General features: G+C 41.0%; 1 protein-coding gene across 1 annotated transcript in view; it reads right to left on the bottom strand.

Moving 5' to 3' along the window:
- EPB41L3 (erythrocyte membrane protein band 4.1 like 3) overlaps positions 1 to 19,301 on the bottom strand; it is a 134,341-nt gene that overhangs the window by 94,781 nt on the left and 20,259 nt on the right. The gene's annotated exons all lie outside the window — the stretch shown is intronic.

The following is a 19,301-nucleotide window of genomic DNA, read 5'->3' as shown; positions in this document are numbered from 1 at the left end:
GCGGTGGCGGTGGCGGGCGCGGGGCTGCTCCCGGCGCGGCGGCGGCCACGCGTCAGCAGCGGCAGCGCAGCCCGGCTCTGCCCAGAGCGAGCCTCCGCCGCTCCCCAGCAAATCAGGGCTGCTCAGGCTCCTCCGGAGAGAGGGAGGGGAAAAAAAAAAAAACAAAAAAAAAAAAAAACAAAAAAAAAAAAAAAAAAAAAAAAAAACACCCAATGGTACGCCGGAGAGAGCGGCAAAAACTGGATGCCAGCAGGTTTGTACAGGCAGCTCTCCCCGCCTGCCTCCTCCCTGGGCACGGCATAGAGCCCCCCGCCACCTCCGCCCAGCACAGGGATCCCCACCTGTGTCCAGAGGGATCTGGCCGTTTTTTGGCTCAGCTAAATGAATCCATCTATTTAGGGAGAGGAGTTTAGCTGCTGTAGTTAGAGGCAAAACCCCGCGATGGAGAAGCTCCCCGTTAACTTAAAAGCAGCAAGCTGTGAGCTGGCAAGGTCTGGCTTTGAGTTACACGTGGGGGGTTTGACTGGGGGGGAGGTACCAGCCTTTTCAATTCTAATTTTCGGTGACAAACTACATGTTTTTAAAATATGAATCGTATTTCCCTCAAGAAGATCACCAAAATGTAAAGAAATTATAAAAGATAGGTGCTGTTGCATATCAGCTCCTAGTCCTAAAGGAGTAATGTAAAACTGAAGATGACTTTCAAGTTTGTACTCCAGTACAAGCCACAACATGCCACATGTCAGAAAGAGAAAGCACCAAAAATTTATAGTACATACAAAAGCAGTTTGGGAGGGGATTAATCCAACTTGCACCATTCAGTGTGGTAAATACATAGCTCCTCTTAGAGCACAATACTGACTTTTCCCTTCTACACACATAGGAGTGACTGTTCTGTTTGAGACTCTGCTGCATCACCGTGCTCAGAGGCACGGCTCATTTGCTTCTCTGGGGAACCAGAAGCAGCTGAACTTGCTCTTTTCCAGCGGAGGAATTGACCACAGGAAAGGCAGTGATGGCTTGGATGCAGAAGAGCGACAGATCAACACAGCCTGATGCTGCACCTTCAATCCTGGTATGGCAAAGTGGAGAAATGAGGCTTATTCTCTCCTTGGGTAGGGAGACTCCCTAAACTTATGAGATCCAAATTATACTCAGGGCTCTGACATGAATCAAGGGGGAGAGGGAGGGGCAGGGAATAGATCTTTTAATTAGCATCATCTCTGGGGAATTTAAGAAGAGGAGGGTTTGACAGTAGGCAAAAGCATACTGTTTGTCAGACCTGCAAAACTGTGCTGTTCTGTATTCCATGTGGAATTGTAGCCAAACACACACCTCTTCACCTGCTACGCAAGAGTGCTGTTGAGCAGATCTGGCACACTGTAACATGCCGGAGAAGGAAAGAGAGTTCAAAAGGAAAATGCATGCCATCAACTAAGAGAGGGCATACCTTTGGTCATGCAGTTGAAATAACAAGACTTGTATACTCTTTTCCACCAGGAGCTCTGGAAGCCATCACAAATCACAAGGGAATGAACTTGACAGCTAAGACCCACATTAGAGTTAACAAGGTTTGATTTGAAAAAAAAACCTAAACAAACCCAAAAAAAAAAAAAAAAAAAAAAACCACAAAAAAAACAAAACAAAACAAAACAAAAAAACCACAAAAAAAAAAACCCCAAGAGGAAAGTAAGAAAAGTACTGAGCTGCTCTGAATCAATTTGAGTCTCAAAAGCAAGCTGGGAGACTTGAGAAATATTTGTGAAAAAAACAGTAAAAATTTACCAGCTCGACCTTTGGCAGCTCTTGCACTGCCCATTACAGAGGAAGGTGTTGACATCACTTTAAAGCAGACACATCACAGGAGTATCAGTGCTCCCCAGCCACCCATGTTGTCCTTGAGCAGCACTGCAGGCAGATTTGCCCCACAGTTACACTATTCTCTGTGATCCCTTTTGTGGATATTCTGCATACGTAATGGCATCTTTCATCTGAGGCTCTAGAAGGCTTCCAGCACATTGATTTAACCTCAAAGCATCAAGTGGTATTAACAGGCTGCTCCTGCAAATAGGAAATCTTCTCAACAGACTGAATGCAGCTGGTACCTCTGGGCTACCGATATGGGCCTAAGTTTCAGAGCTCTCAACACACACAGAAATGAATGTTTTTTCATTTACAAATGTTAATTTCTAATTCCAAAGTGGGTTTGTTGCCCAACTTGTCATGAGTTGTCAGAAGGAAGGTCCAAAGAAGTTTAGGTTTCCATGAATCAGCAGTTTTTAATTTTATTTTTTTTTTAATATTTTTTTCTGTAATTTATAGCAAGCCTGAATCCATACTCTTCTTACACAGATGAGAAATGTGAATAATCCTCCTGCACTTCACTGGAATTAATTCAGCGTCCATTTACACAAAAGGAAGACATTGGATGACGAGTCCAGGTAACATGAGAAGAGACAGATCTCCTGCCTTGCTATGGGACAATAATTTTATTTTTTCTATTTTCTTTTCCTTCTGGAGGTGGTGCTTCAGACCTAGATGTCAGGAGCAACTGGTTCCATTTGGGTTCCATTTATCTCAACTCCCAACACATCAGGCTTGGTGCCGCCCAAGGCAGTCACTTCTCACCTCCACATAAGGCCCTGCTGGCAACAAGTCATGCAGCCCCTGCTGACTGCCATGTAGGAGTTTTTAACTCCTACATTTTGCTTATTTTAAAACAGCACCAGCTTGGGCAGGATGCCACACCCTGGCCACTGCTCTGCAAGCACAGCCTTTGAACCCCCTGCACCCTGCTGCTCCAGACATGAGCTCCCTGTGTGCCACTACTCACGTAACATCTCTTCCTCTCCATTTCAGTGGCTGCAAAACACCTCTCCCAGCCGGTTCCTGCTACACCATCCCCTTTCCTCTTCTCGTGTCCAGTTTGGCCTATTCTTCCCCTCCCTCCATTAGCACCATACCTCTTGGCCAGGGATTTCCCAACCATTAATTCCTCCTCAGTGCATACAGGAGGAATAGATGGTTTCATTTTCCCTCCAAAGCAGTTTCCTTGCCCTTGTACCATATACACCTTCCTCGTATTTTCTCTGTTTTCTGTATTGAGATGGCAGGACTCAACAGTATGATCAAGAGTCAGAGTCACTCAGGAGAATGACACATAGCTAGCTGGGAAGGGGGTAAAATATAGGTGGAAAACTCTGCTTTCCATTCCCTTCTTTATCCATCCCGCCCTGTTGGGGTTCCATGTGTTCACCTCTTTGGTGAACACATGCAACTTCCTTGGGAAAGCCCTTCAAAGGGAGGAAGAAAAAGCCAGGGAAGAATAATAGCAAACACAGCCTCTGACATGAAACAGGTAAATTAGAGGTGGGGAAGGAAAAGGTGCCAACACACACACACACCCGTTCCCCATGGGGTTCCACTCAGAGGAAAACAGTTGTAAGGAAAACAGGCTGTGCAAAGCATTTGGCCACTACAAGGACTTTTTTTGTAGGGAAGAGGAATGGGGAGACACATGGTCTCTGCCAGGAAAAGATGAATAGGCAACCCTGGAAGAACAGGGACAAGGATTATTGCCCAGCTCTGGGAACTGATGCCTAAAACATTCTTGTGATTCCCTAATTGATTGGACATGGCATTCAAAATAGCACATAGCAGAAAAGCAAGACACAAAAATGCTATCAAACTCAGCAAAAAGCCATCTCAAGTCCAGCCAACAATGAATTAGCTGGGCACAGCACTTTGAAAAATGGCAAGTACTATAAAAGTACTAGCATTAATACAACATTATTAAGAAGATACTTCTTAGCAGACAGGAGCTTGGCACTATCTGTCTAGACGGGCAGATGGGTTTGGAGTCAAACTGATTTTTTTTTTTCTTTTTTTTTATTATTACCGTATCCACTTCCATTTATTAAAAGCAAACCATTCTATCCATGACTCATGCAGCCTCATTTTCTGCATGGCAATGAAACAAAATTCTCATCATTACTAATGATCATTGTGAACAGATGAAGGTAAGATTCAGAAATCAAACCAAATCTTCTATTTCTGTCTTCACTCACTACAAACATAATGCCAACTAATTAGTCAATATTACCATTGCCTTCAAACATGTAAGTAGTAAACCTTTAGCTGAGATATCTTTTAGTAGAACTCAGTGACACAGCAGGTCAGATTCATTCTTAACACTGGCTTACTGACCTCAGTGAAGAGGTTTATTTAGTCTGTTGTCTGTAACTCTCACTCTGCCAGTCACTGCCAAATCCACTCCATTTTAAGACTACTGAAGGAACTAGTAATTTAAGACTACTGAAGGAATCAGTAAATTTGGCCCCAGTGCTTTGCAACTGAAATCCTGCCTATTAATTATCCTGCAATTAATTCAGCACTGCCCTTTGCCACTTTCATATCTGTGGCTACTTTCTGACTGAGAGCATTAAGTGGATTATCAAGAACTACCTCCTGCTGCCATTCTCCAGCTCCCATTATGAATCAAAGATAGGCACATTTTATGGACACATGATGCTTTGGGAGGTAGCTGAGGCCGTGACCAAAACATACAAGAGTTAGCTTTCAGAGAGAATTATAAACTGAAGCTTTTAATCTCAGTTAAGGTTTTAATTTTTGATTTATTTTGTTCATTCATAGTTATTAATAAGGTTTAACTGTAGTCTGATTTAATATACACTGACTACAGGAAACCAACAACGCAATATGCAGTTAGTACAAATTTATTTTCATTTCAGTGAGTTCTTGAACAGGCCAACAATAAGGGAGGCAAGAACAACTCTCATTTTCCATTAGCAACTCTAGGACCACAAGCTTGCAACATGGCAACCATGTCTGAGTAGGTCAACACAGACTATTCTCCTTTACTGGGTTGCTTCCTTCATTCTTTTCCATACCATTAAACTCAGTCTTACATTTTAGTTATAAAACGAATTTTAGCTCTTCTATGTCTTTTCCTCTGATTCAGAGAAGGATTTAAGCTGAAGTTTACCTTCAACATAACCAAGAGTCTCACTGAGTCAAAGAAAAATCAATGCTCATATTTGTGGACTACTATCAGAAATAGAAATGCCATCCTGAATCACAACTGCCTTCTACAAATCCCATTTAAGATGCCTCTTCCTCATGACACCTATAATAAAACTACTCTCAGTGGCCAGGTTAATAGGCATAGCCCCCAACTGCTTTTATATCATTTGTCTTCCTTAGCTGCAAGATTTACCAGGGAGGGAAGGCACTTTAATGAGTGTTTGCATAGCACCCAACTCAGTTCAACTCCCATCTTAATGAAGGTTAATAGCAATTAAGGGAAGCAGTGGTGGGTTCTTTTTAAGAATACTATGAAAGTATATGTTTATCCTCATACTAAAATGTTATTGGGAGAAGGCCTGCTCAAAATAGAACACACTTATCCTTTATCTATATTGTCTTATATGCTAAAATGTCCCAGGTTGCTTTCTTCAATGGTTGAAGGATTACTTTAGGCTCAAGAATTCCTTACAATTAAAATATTTCTGACCTGGCATGTCTAAGCAAGAACTTTAGGTTCACTATCTTTCCTGTCATGCTATCCCTCTCCATTTTTATTCTCTCATAGTGACAGAAGGGTAGAAAAACCTGGATTTAACAACAATCAGTAAACACACTGAAAGAGGAAGGGCTGCTGCTTTCAATCTATCAAATGTACTTCTTGAAGAAAACAGCAACAAAGCAAAACCCTGATTTATGCACTGTAATTTCTCTGTCTCTAGTTAGAAAAGTGCACAATTGTTCCCAGTATGCTGCCTCATCCTGTTCTTACATCTTTCCTTGCACAAAACTTTATGGCAGAAGTGGCTGCTCTTCACAAAAGAAGGACCTGGGGCTGTGCCTGGTGGCTCCAAGCCCACCAAGCCAGATGTCATCCTTGTTCCTCGCAGCCTGTCCCTGGCCCAGTTTGCCACATTGTCCCAGTTAGACATTTGCAATACCAACAGGAGAAAGGTCTCCATCAATCCCACAATTTCCCAGCTGCTCCTTCCCACCTCCCTACTGCTCCTGCCCCTTTAACTAAGCCACTACAAATATTTATTAAGGCCATGGTAAGAAGCAGGCAAACTCTTTCAAGTTAGAACTGAAAATGGAAGAGAAACAATAAATCTGATCAATTCCTTACTGTGATTCCCTGTGAGATGTCATCAATACGAGACTGAGGAGTGGGTGGTGTGGTGTGTGTGACATGAACAGTGAAAATGACAGCAATATCACACCACTGCCTCTGTTGGGGGCTATGCCAGCCTGTGCTGGCATCAGATGATGATGTTGGGCATCAGCCTCTATTTATGTGAGCAACTGGTCGAAATTATACCCCTGTCCTTCAGCCCCCACCTGAGCAGGGTTCACGAGGACTGGCCCACCTCCAGCAAACAGCCTCTGCACACAGCCAGGAGCTTCTCCACCTGACGTTTATGGCTGCTCAGATGCTTTCAAAATGCATTAAAACATGATCTGATTCAGATTACAGTTTAAGTCTCACATTCAATTCATGGGACACTGCCAGTAAAAACGAAAGTAGTGAAGAGAGATTCATCTCTTCCTTCTGCTTCAACAGCTTACTCCTTCTGCAACTCACTCTCACTATCAGTACTCACAGAGGAAAATCAGAGGTTACTTACCAATCCAGGTTTTCTGTGTTTTTTCCTCAGCAAATATAGTGGCATACCTTAAAGTTGGGTGCCTTGCATGCACCTAACAAATTGTATATCAGGATAGAAAGTAGCAGAGGGTCACACTGCACTGTTTTCCTTCTAACTGAAATGCAGTCAATAGCTAACTGGACACAGACTTGCAAAACAACCCTGTGATATCTGTGTTGGGCTCTCTGAAGGGTAAATCCTCGTAATAGCATGAAAATGACACTGGTACAGTTGTGGGGTGGGGAAAGGCAACACCAAAACAAACCATCATCTTCAACTCACAGCTTTAAATGAAACAAATTTCACTCACCCAAAAAATGACAAATGGTATGTCTGTCCCCTAGGCACTGAAAAATAGCCAGAAAGGCATCTCAGCCTCTCACCTTTTGAAAAACTTTTTACACTTTCCAAATAATGAGTATCATGAACAGCCTCTCACAGTGCAAATGTTTAATTTATCACACATCCCTTGAAACAATAATTTTAGTACTGGGTTTACTTGGTCACCACTAGGCTCTGCTCCCAATCAGCCTGTGTGCAAACATCTGTCCAGCTGCTCCCACAGAAATGCATGCACAGCCCAAAGTTGCCAAGCAACATCCTCGATGCATTAAGCATCAGGCCAGTTCTCCTGCTTTAAAAAAGTTACTCAGAAAAATAGGCTGATGGGAATGCACAAGCTTACATAAGGATCCTGCATTTAGAAGAAGAGATGCTCTGCTGCTTTCCCAGAAAATTTTTGGATGCGCAATTTGTTCTTGGTAGAAAAGTAAATGTAGTAATTCCTGTCATCACCTTCAAAAAACCCCGAAAAACAACAACAAAAAACCAAACCAACAACAACTCCCTCCCCAAAACCCCCCAAAACAAAACAAAAATCCCACCCCCCAAAAAAACCCAAAAAACCCACAAACAAACACCCCTCCACCAAAAAAACCCCACAATTTGTCTGCTGAAGTTTCTAAGCCTTCTAAACTGAAATCTGAACAAATATTCAGGTTGAAAAATGTATTTCTGGGGTAAAACCACAGAAAGCACACACTGCCTTTCCATTCCTTACCCAAATCCAGGAATAAGCAAGCATTCCTGGTACCTTAGGGCTGACACAGCATCACTGGTGACAGTTAAAGTCAAGCACATGTCAGTGGTTTCAAATACACAATTAAAATAATATATTTACAAAGAGCCTGTGAACCGCAGCTTTCCAGGCTACAGTCTCCTCCATATTTGAATCAATTTTGCTGAAACTTCAGACAAATTATTTCCAGGGCCCTCTTTATCACACCAATCAGAGTAGCCGAGCACCTGCACTTTTCAGGGTTTTAATGTAGCTCCTCTCTCAAAACAAAGTAACAAACAGAAAAAGTGGGACTGGAATCTCTGTTTCAAGATAAAATCATGTCAATAGTATCAGGGTTTATAAACGGGGCTGGTCCTCAGTTTCCCAGCTTGCCTTCTCTACTCTGATGAGACGATGGTGATGGATTGCATCACTCTGCACTTTAGCATCTTGACCCATCTGCTTAGGATAAATTTCCAATTGCCATTGCACCTGTTAACATGCACTGTGAACAGTCCTTTCTCAACCAAAGTAACCAGACCTTGCTGATGCTTGAAGTGCCAGACAAGGACAATAAGGCTGGAAAAGGGTTATTTTCAGTTTAAGGCACTGTTTTCTCTTGACAAGTGAAAGACATAATGAAACCTATAAATATTTTCTCAAAGGAAAAACACAGTGGCATTGATACAAAGCGTTAGATTTACACCATATGCAGTGCACTGTTGTTGCCTTTGAAATTGCAAGAAAATTCTATAATTCAATTAGTTTGGAATAAAATGTCCCAAACCCCTCCAATTTTGACTTTGTTATTAAGTCCATTCCTGGAGGTTTGGGCCATTTTACTGCTATTTGTACAGCCACTATTCTATAGTCTAAGAATTATTTTTGGCAGAAGAAAGAAGTTACAAAGAAACACAAGAAAGCCAGATAAATGAACTCATAAAACAGCCTTCAGAGGGTTCAGATGACTTCAATGAGTTGCTCTCCTATCTTCCTTTCACATTTTGGGGAGAAAAATTGGAAAGATGAAAATGAAGTATGGGAAAGGTTGCATTCATAAGGTTTTATTACTGCTCCTTGTTCTCTACATTCCATCATTACCCCACCAAGCTCAGCGCTCTGAGTACCCCTCTGGATCTTTCTGCCAGGCAGGAAGGAGCATATGCCCTGGCTGTGTGCACGCTGACAGGCAGCACTGCTCACGCTGATCGTCTGTCACAACAAACGCTGTGATTAATCACACCGGACACCTGCCTGCTAGGGCCACACAGGGCTGGGCTCATGCCAAAACACAACACATCCCTTAGGGAGAGAGGCAGGCTCTGCTCCTCTAGACCATCCATCCTAGACCACCATGGCTACACCACCACCACTCGTCTTTATTTGTCATACCACTACACAGGGTGGATTTGAATGCTTAGCATCAAAGATGCTGTGAGAGTGTCTCGTGGTGCAGAGCCTCCATGTCTCTCCCTGTGCCAGCCACACTCTGCTTTGCATTAAGCAATACAAAGTCTTGCTTTATTTTCCTTTCTGGGGGATTCTGCCACGCTTTGAAGAAACCTGAAAGTGATTATACAGACGAATGATGAAATGTGAGCTCTTGTTCTCGTGTTCCACTCAAGCAAAAAGGCAGGAGATAGAGTGACTTATTCTTGGAGAACTCAGCCTTGAGTATCCACCACAATTGTGGTGAAGCATTTCTTGGGGTGCAAGAGTGCCAAACCCCTTCAGAGAGCAAGATCATTTTTGTATAGTATGCTGAAATTATCTTCAAAAAGAAATTGCTCTCATGTCATCAGTGAATTCCTCACTGGTAGATTTTCAGTTTGTTTTCCTTGCCCCTATTTTTAATCAGTAGGAAATAATGATAATAACAACAACAATAATAATAATAATTTTAAACCCTAACTTTTAATGAACCATTCTTGGAATAACATGACAGAAGGTCTAGCCTTTGAGAGAAATAAATTTTCTATATTCCACAACACGCATGAAATCCAATACTCTGACTTATGTCCACTATGATGATTAAAGGAAGGGCTTCTGAAGTTAAACTCACCAATGATGAATTTACAAAGTAAAGCAAAGCAAAATTTTGCTTTTCTGTAATTGACTGCGATCTCGAAATGCACGTGAATTATAAGATCTCTTGCAAAAGCTGCATCATCAATGTGGACATTTTACTCACTTACCCTCTTCAAAGCCTCTTTAAAGCTAAAATTATGTCCCCTATTATTTATCAATTTTACTTAGGCTAATAAAATAAAATTTTCACATTGCAACTTTGCAGACATCCCATTATGTGATGTGTCTAAAGTTTGTATAGAATTCATCAGTCAATGAAGGTAGCAAAGCAATGTTCACCAGGCAATTACAGCATCTGAAAAACTCACTATAAAACAGCAGTTACAATGCATTATGTACATGTAAACTGAGCTATTATGGTAAGATAATGTAGCATGTTACATCTTACTTTCTTATCTTTGAAGTCCTTAATACCCTCAGCTTCTCTACCGTGAACACAGTAACTACTCTTAACCATTTCTTGTTACCTCTTTCAGTGCCTGAAACCTATAAAACACTTGCATTGTGTAAGGAAAAAAATCCAGCTACTTTTTGCTTACTTACAAAAGAAAAAGAAAGCTATGAAATATAGAAACATTTTGGAAATGTCTACAGTAGTGTAAGACTTCCTGAGTTAAAGAATAAGGAATATTTTTGGTACAATTTACTTAGCCCACAGAAAGCAGTTATAGCTGTACTTAGGCATTCACAAATATTTAAGAGCTTTACATATGGGGAACAACTGTGCACAAAGATGTCACATTTGAAGAGGAGTGAGAAACAATAGCTACTTAAAACCATGCAGCCAGTGCTGAACTTGCACAAGCCCAGGGAGCACCTCCACCTTCTGGAAACCTGTAGTGGGAACTCATCTCCACAACCCCTGCACTCAAGATCAAAGAGGCTGGAGAGGTGAAGAACACAGCCAGTGTTCTGGGTACCTGAGCAAACACATGCCTGAGCATGACTCCAGAGGATACCAGGACCACATCGCAGGAAGACTACAAATAAAGTACTGGGATGTGATCAACCTGGTTTATTAAGAAGGACCAGCAATGTATCTGACCTGAGAAATCTAGGTTCTGTGGAATAGATAAGAATACTAACAAGTGGAGCAGACTAAAACCAGCTTCAATTTTTTACCAGATAAAGTATTTTGAAAGCATTGCAATGTAGCAATAATATAATTTTCAACTGCGTTGCATATTCTCTTTCACAAATTTCTAATGTTCCTATATTTGTTTCTATTCCAGGTTGTCTTTATATACATATATTTGGGGAAATAAAAATATACCAGGTCTTTTTGATAATTTCAATTCCCTCTTCTTCCTTTTACCCACATCTGTACATCTCCACTTTGATTAAGACTTATGGTTCCAAAGAGCAGTAAAGTAGCTTGAGGAAGGAAAGCTGAGTGTTGTAACAGCTACGCAAATAAGAAAATGAAACATGGAAAGGAGAGGTGGGATGAATCATGTTGAGTCATGTGACATTTCTTAAATCACAACAAAGAAAAGTTTTAAATTTTTTTTAGTTAATAATAGCATTGTGTATCTCAGACTCCTTAGTGGACAAGCCAATATTTGCAACTGCTCTTATCCAGGTTTCTTATACCTCTATAGACTATAATTTTCCTCACTTTTGGTAGTCCTCATTGTACTCTGATAAATTTTACTTTCTAGCATAGAAAAAAAATCAAACTAATCACAGTTATGGGAATGAGAAAAGAAAAAAAAACTACAAAAAAACACAAGACATTTTGTCCAAGCATTCACTATTTCACTGAGAATGCATCCACTTGTTCTAACACCTATTATGTTTTCTAGTAAGTGATTCTATGAGGTGCTATCCTCAAGTTATTCTAAGAAATAGAAGGATGTTAGGAAAAAATTCTTAACTGAAAAAGATGACAAGCACTGGAACAGGCTGTCCAGTGAAGCTGTAGAATCACCATCCCCGTAAGTCTTAAAAAAAAATTTAGATTTGGGACTTAGGGACATGGTTTAGTAGTGGATCTGGCAGAGCTGGGTTATTGGTTGGACTCGATGGTCATAGAGGTATTTTCCAACCTTAATGACTCTGTGATTTTCAAGACCAGAATCAGAACAAGCAGTTTGCTTAAACAAACAGGTTTCAAATCTGATTTGAAAGCTGCTCTGACTCCAAACACATTGATGAGAGAAAAGGAGGGGTCAGACAGAAGCAGCCCTGCTTCCTCCATACCATTTCCTAATGCATACTCTGCTCTCTGGCAGCAGCCAATAATTGTATCAGATTTCACAAGAGGGCTTCTCTGCCTGAACAGTTTGGTTGTTTATAAAACTAAGAATTAAGGCAGCATTATAAACCACACAAATAAGCCTCCTCTCTGCTTGTTTGCACACGGGTTACCCATCAGTGGTACTGACAGGCCTTATCTCAACACATTCTTTTCCAACCAAGCCACTGAGGAACAACAGAGACTTTCTAAACCACTGTTTGAAAATCTTATCATTCACTCAACAAGAGCCTTAAACAGACTATCAGGAGTCCCACAAGTACAGCACAGGTGGAAAAAAAAAAAAAAAGAAAAAGAAAAAAAAGTCTGTTCTATCCATACTATCTGCCACAGTAGCTTTGCATAAGCAAACATGACACTCTTCCCTGCAACAAAGAGGTCTAATCTGAACAGCTCAGTGGGTGAAGCCCTCACCATTGAAAGGGATGGGAAAACTCATCAGTTTAATGATCCAAGGGTGTCCCTGCCCTGTGCAGTCTGATACTCCTGCTGGCCAAGTCCAACAAAACCAACAGAAATATAGTGTCAGAGAGAAACACTGCATTCTCTGACCGCTCTGTTTCACAAATTAGACAAAGACAATTTTAGTAGCTGTACAGCTTTGACTCAATTCCTTTATTTGCATTTTACCCAAGAGTAGAAATGCTGTATTTGTGGAGAATTTTTTAAAATACTTTTTTTCCAAATAAATGAAAAGAGTACATTCATGAGAAACAGCTACATTATGCTTAGTAGTGAACTAATTATTACAAAATATACACTCATCCTAAAAGTATCCCAACCTATTATTTCATCCCATTTGATAATTCAATTTAAATGCAGACAATATTTGAAAATTACACAGACATACTTGCACGAAAAAAAGACAGAAACTGTGTTTAATATGGACAGTTAGTGCAATTAGAACAATTTCTCATCCACGTTGTGTGTGCAGTTGATTCTGTGTGCATCCCTCAGCATCAGCCCCACCCGACCCCCCTCCCTCCTGGCTCCTCCTGCAGCACAAGGAGGTCAGCTGCTTTTAATGCCGGAAATTTAGTGAAACAGCTTGGTTTGTTATTGCGTTGGAACTGGCTTTAGTCAGGGCAGCTCGCAGCTAAATGGCAGGCAGAACAAGCAAATTCAATTAAAATAGCTCTGAGGCAAAAAGGAGATGAGTGTATTAGGAAAATATAAATAGGATTTTAAATGGGTGCTACAAGAGTATGACCAGCCCACATCACAACTCTGTCTTTCCCTCTTTCATACCCATGTTTTTCTCTAACAATGAAACATATTTTTAAATAGGTTGCTTCATTTCACAACTTTATCTTATCTTGGCACGCAGCGAGCAGACACAGAAGAGCTGGGTTTCCACCAATCCTGCCACACCAATCCTTCTCTGTGGAGAACTTTCAAAACACATGGTCTGGAGTATCCCTCTTCCCCAAAGTTATTTTTTGTCCCCCACCCCAGAGAGAAGGCACACAGAGCATCTTTTCTGCACGGTGTCAGGCTGAGCACAGGCAGGGCATGAGCTGCCACCAGCCTCTGAGTGAGGAGGGGAAGAGCAGGGCACAACTCCCACAGCTCCAGGGCTGCTCTGCCAAGAACTTCAGAAATTAGCCTGAAAGTTATTCAGGCCAGCAGGAATGTGGCAAATATTCACAAATTCATGGGAATGACAACAGAATCCTTTCCCCTCCCCCCCGCCCTTGCTTTAAATCTTTGCAAGACACTGCTCCACGTGTGGCCAAGCAAGGGTAGTATAACATTTTCTTGGGCTCAACTCAGGATGAGAGTAGTTTGGGGCCTATTCTCTAGAGCTTTTTTTAATCCAGAGTCTTAGCAAAGAACTTCACCCATGAACGGTGCAGCCTCCCTAAGAGCCTTGTCTTCTGTACTAGGGTTCGTCCTCTGCAATTACTTAATGCAATTCCTTCCCTTCACCATTGCTTGTGGCACCATTTTTATTTCCCAGCTGCAGAAAACTATCCAGATAAGGGAGAATCAAACCCTTTTTAGTCTCACCAGATATCAGACAGTCCTACATCATACGGAAGAGCAGCAGGAGGAAAATTAACATTTTACATTCAACTACTTCTGTGTCTCTCAATAAGAGCCTCTCTTATTTTTTAATTTTTAAATCAACTGCATATGTGTTTGCATAACATCTACTCTATACCCTAATAAAAATTTGTTTTCAATGGGTCTCTGTTGCTATAATAACTGTGATGTGCAGCTACATCCTTCTGCACCAGCACTGGATCAGATACCAGAATTCATTCAGATTACCAATTCAGTTCTGTTTCTGCGATTCAAAAAGAAGTCATCAAAGCAATATTCAAGTAATGCACATTACACAACTTCAACCTCAAAGTTTTACTCTTCAGAGCTAACTAAAAACAGGCGTTTTCTGAACTAATGTGAGTCAAATAAAGTTGGTTTTGGTTGTTGTTTTGCTGTTATTTTTTTCCCTTTTTTTCTTTTCTTAGCATCAAAGTAACATGTCTTCAAGAACAAATATTTTATTCTCTCAAAATATGGCCAAATTTTCCCTGTGGTTTACATGATAGCCCTAATAATCAGAAAACTAATGAACTTGGGATGAAGACAGATCTCAGAGGACAATGAATAAAATCTTTTCTGTCCTTAGTATTATCTACTACTAGGGCCACCTCCTTTTTAAGAAAGATAAAATCTTTTTCTCCTGTATTTTCTTTTTTTTCCGCCTCACATCCAATTTATTACACAGTTTTAGTGACCCCTTTCAGATGTCAGTATGAAAACAACATTTTTTTTTTTCCCCCATTAATACACATAAAGACAACTTTATTAATTATTCTTTTGTAGCATCTCAACCCCAGGCAATGAAAAGAGCTAAAAGCACACTATAACATTTCCACATCAACAACAGGTAACCCTTGCTTTAGATGGCCAGGATTAAGACTAGAAACAGTACTAAAGTGAAATTATTTTGAAACTAAACCCCCTTTTCACAATGAATCCCAGCAATTTCACATTTCTTAGATGTAATTATGTTTATGTTGTGTCTAGAGCAAGTGTAACTTGGCAGGAGTGCAACACTCAGCAGACAGATATGGCAGCAGGAGAAAAGATAGCAACTCTAAAAATAAAGGCTCCAACAGTATCACAAGCAAGAGCCAAAATTCAAAAGAAATATGTATTCACTATCAGTGAGGTTAAAGAACCGTTGGAAACCCACGCAGCAGAACAGACCACAGCCTCTGAAAGACAACTTTACCTTTCCTTTAAGCAAACTGGACAACTTGGACTTCTCCTTTTACTTCAGTAATGCTGAGTAATGCTAGCAGACTGAGAAGCTTCAGAGCAATCGTTAGGATCAATGCTTACAGCAAAAAAAAAAATTGACAAAACTAATAGGAACACCAGAATACATTAGCATTATACAAGCCAATGCTTAGAAATGACAGAATTAAGTTGCCTTCTACTGATGTGCTATGTTCAACCTTCCTCTTTTTCTTTTTTTTTGGCCAGGAATGAACTGCTGCCTTATCCAGTGGAAAAGGTAAAGAGTATCTAAGGAATTGAGTCATGAAGACAGAGTTATCAATTTCCTCACTTGCTTTCCTGGGGTGCTTAACACTGATAAACGAGCACTGCAAGAATAGCCATCAATACTGATAATCGCCATCTTTCCAGCCACATTTTCTGCACAGGGGACTGAGCCACACACATTAATGTCAAATGCATCCATCAATTTGAGATGCCCAACTTGTGCCACCCAGGCAAGATCATTTACACCACGTGGTATCTTCTAGCACAATCCCAACACTTTTCAGCTGCAGCTCATTGCCTTTGTACTGAGTTTTTCAAACCTCAGAAAAGAGAAAATTCAGATAATTGACATAGCCTCACTAGGGAACTTCAGGGTAGTGGACAGGACTGAATGGATCAGTCCAGTCCAGCCTGCTACTTCATCACCCCCATGGCCTTGCCCTATTTATCACAGCCCTTCTGCAAAATATAAACAGGAGGTGGCCAGCTTCTGAGCACACCACTAAACAAGTCCTACCTAGGACAAAGCAAAGATATCACTCTCTAGTCCCTTCCCCTGGCCTGTTTCTGTCCTGCTTCCTTCTTTTCCCCCACTTTCTGATCTTCATCACACACTCTACTCTTGAGCTTCCCTTCCATACATCCCTAGTCTTACCAACTTGAATTCAAATGTGCAATACTTCACTCAGCAAGGCCTTGCCAAAAGCCATGCAGCCTGCCAAGCCAATAGGCTTTGCCTGAAAGCACAAGTACAACAGAACTTTTGAGAAAGAACACAAAAAAATCCTAATACAGGTAAAGCAATGTATTATCCTTTCATTCCTGAAAACAAGGTTAATATAATATTGGCTTGAAGAAAAACCCAAATCCCTTCTCTTCCCCTCCAGGTGAGGCATACACTCTTTTTGGATAAAACAGTTAGCTGAAGTATTTCAAATCAGGAGTAATTATGGGTTGAAAAACACTTTCCATGAGAAACAGCTGACTAGCAGTCTGATAAAAATCAAGAGAGTTCAAAAAGCATAGGATTTTAATTGAATCATTGAATAATTATGATTGGAAGAGGCCTCAAAATCATTAAGTCCTATATCTCCTTGCTGAAAGCAAGGTTAACTTCAAAGTTAGTTCAGACTGCTCAAGCGTTTGTTCTGTCAAGTTCTGAATATCTTCAAGGATGAAGACTGAATACTTTCTGGGCATTGTGTGCTGATATTTGATCATCTTTACCATGAAATTTGGTGTTTTACACCTAGCAGGAAATCCATCTGCTGCCGTACACTTTCAGGATGAGGCTGATCCACCTTATTTATAAACCATTCATAAGATTCCTCTTTGAATAATTTCTTCTCTGGGATACAAAAAGTCACCCTTTCCACCTCTCTTAGTCCTTCATTCTATTCTTCAGCCTCCTTGCTATCTAGATAAGCTTCATTCTGAAAATTAAATCCTTTCTGCCATGGGAGCAGGACCCAAAACTGGGCACAGGACTCAAGATATAACCTGTCTTTTGCTGACTGAGGAGGACTTCTCTTGACATTCCATCTGTGCTCGTTCTTAACCATGGACATAGTTTAGTGGAAGACTTGGCAGAGTTATGTTTATGGCTGGACTTAATAATCTACAGGATCTTTTCCAACCAAAATGATTTTATGGTCTGTGATTCTGTCTTTGCCCTTCACTGCTGACTTACATTCAGCTTGTTCACCAAAAGGACTCGTAGGTCCTTTCCTGCAGTCCCATTACTGAGGTAGCCATTCCCCAGCCAGTGTTTATTCCGTCCTAGGTGCAGTTCTCTGCAGTTTTCTTTGCTGAGCTTCACAGAGTTCCCTCTCGGTCCACTAGTGCAGTTTTTTCGTGGAAAAAACTCCAGTCCTTTGCATGGCACTGTAATGGTGAATGGGAATCACTTAGACTCACAGAGAGAAAAGTCTTTGGAGCATGAAGTCACCTGGGAGGGCTGCCCATCCAGACCTGGATCCTAGCACACCTATTAACAGCTCGTGTCCAAGCCTAGGATTGACACACTCCTGCTCAGTCAGGGAATCCCTCAGCGCTCACTGCTCTCAAAGGCAGCCCTATTAATGCAGGGCAAACTCTGCAGGTTCATGGAGCCTGCATTAGAAAAAGTCCCCCAAACCACCTCCCACAGAAGGAACAGGATATGTTTCTTCCATAATCACTTCTGGAAATATTAACTACGCTCATATGAAGGCCGACAAAAAAATCAACACAAACTAAGAAGTACTAAACCAGATGTGCAACAGGAAGAAATGATGGATCTTTTGGGGAACAAGATGAAGGATGTAGAATTGACAGGTTTCTTTTTCCCCTCTCCGAGAAGAGCACAAAGATGATGGATGATATTTTTTAAGGAACATATTGTTAAAAATGTTGGCAACATATTATCAACCTCTAGGGTCTACTCAATCAATTAAAATGTCTGTCTCTGAAAAAATCAAATTAATATTAGACACAAAAGTTGAAGAAAAAGCAGGAAGAGTGAGAAAGGAGTAGGTTTAGCTGATTCATCTATCTGAGATCCTTGTTTAATTATACTTTGCCCACAATGGAGAACAAATTGTTTCCCAAGTATAAAGTTCATGGAAGGTAAATCCATCCATCGTCACTGCAGCAATGTACTGATGGTAGGATGCTGTGTTCCTACAATATTTAATTGACCCAGCAAGTGATGTGACTGGCTTCTCCCAAGGTCTGTGTATGGCCCCACACCAAACAGTTGATGGTGATCTCAGCTGGGATGTAATCACCTCCCACAACAAGGGCATTGCAGTTGTACTGCTTGTCTGACAAAATACTTTAACAGTGTCCCTGCTGTGGTCAGCTTTACTTCCTCATCATCCTCTGCTCCTTCCCAAACTATTAAAGCACCATGTGCTACATTCCTAGGGGGTTTTTGGTGTGACTGCATTTGGTATCTCGCCCTCTGCTAGAGTGGTGTGAGGAGGGCTGCTACAACAGCACACGAATTTTGCTATTTGTACTTGGCACATGTTTCTACTGTGGAACAAAAATTAAAAGAGAAGTTACTGTTTGGCTAGCAGTTCAGCTCCTCTTGTGGTTACCAGATTGGATGTCAGGGTTAAAAACTAGATTCAAAAAACACAGATCTGATCCTCTCTGTTGGGAGTCATTTTCTCATCTGTCCCAAGCTGGCACGACTCCACATTGGCACTCTGGCTCCCAGTGCAAATGGGCTATAAACATGGTCTTTGCTTTATCTGCGAGGCTTGGGGTATCTTAAATTTGACAGTCACTGAATGAAACCATACTCTGAAGTTTAGAGGCAAATTATTGAACTGACTTGTTAAATTACATTTCATTAGCTGTAGGAACATTACAGTTTCAGCCTTTGTTATTTGAGCCTTCAATCTGATTTTCTCAAGACTCTTTCACTGCACAATTTTCTAAAGCAAATTATTCTGAAAGGTTGTGCAACTGGCATAAAGAGCAGCAATAGAGTAATGACTTTCTAAGCAATAGCCAAGGGTGGTGGGAATTAATTTTTTTAGAACAGCAAAACCAAAATTTTCTAAGGCTTCTCAGGTCAACATTTCTCAATGGCTTCATATTCTCAACCCAAAGGTGTGAATCCCAAGGAGCATGGCAATGTGAGAGCTTTGCACTCCTGTTTGTGAGGGCCCTCAGTGAGCTCACATTTGATATGCAA

Source organism: Zosterops lateralis (assembly GCF_965231275.1).
Source record: "Zosterops lateralis genome assembly, chromosome: 1".
In the NCBI taxonomy this organism is placed as follows: domain Eukaryota; kingdom Metazoa; phylum Chordata; class Aves; order Passeriformes; family Zosteropidae; genus Zosterops; species Zosterops lateralis.
Note: the sequence above shows the minus strand (reverse complement) of the source record. Positions and strands in the feature narration are given on the sequence as shown.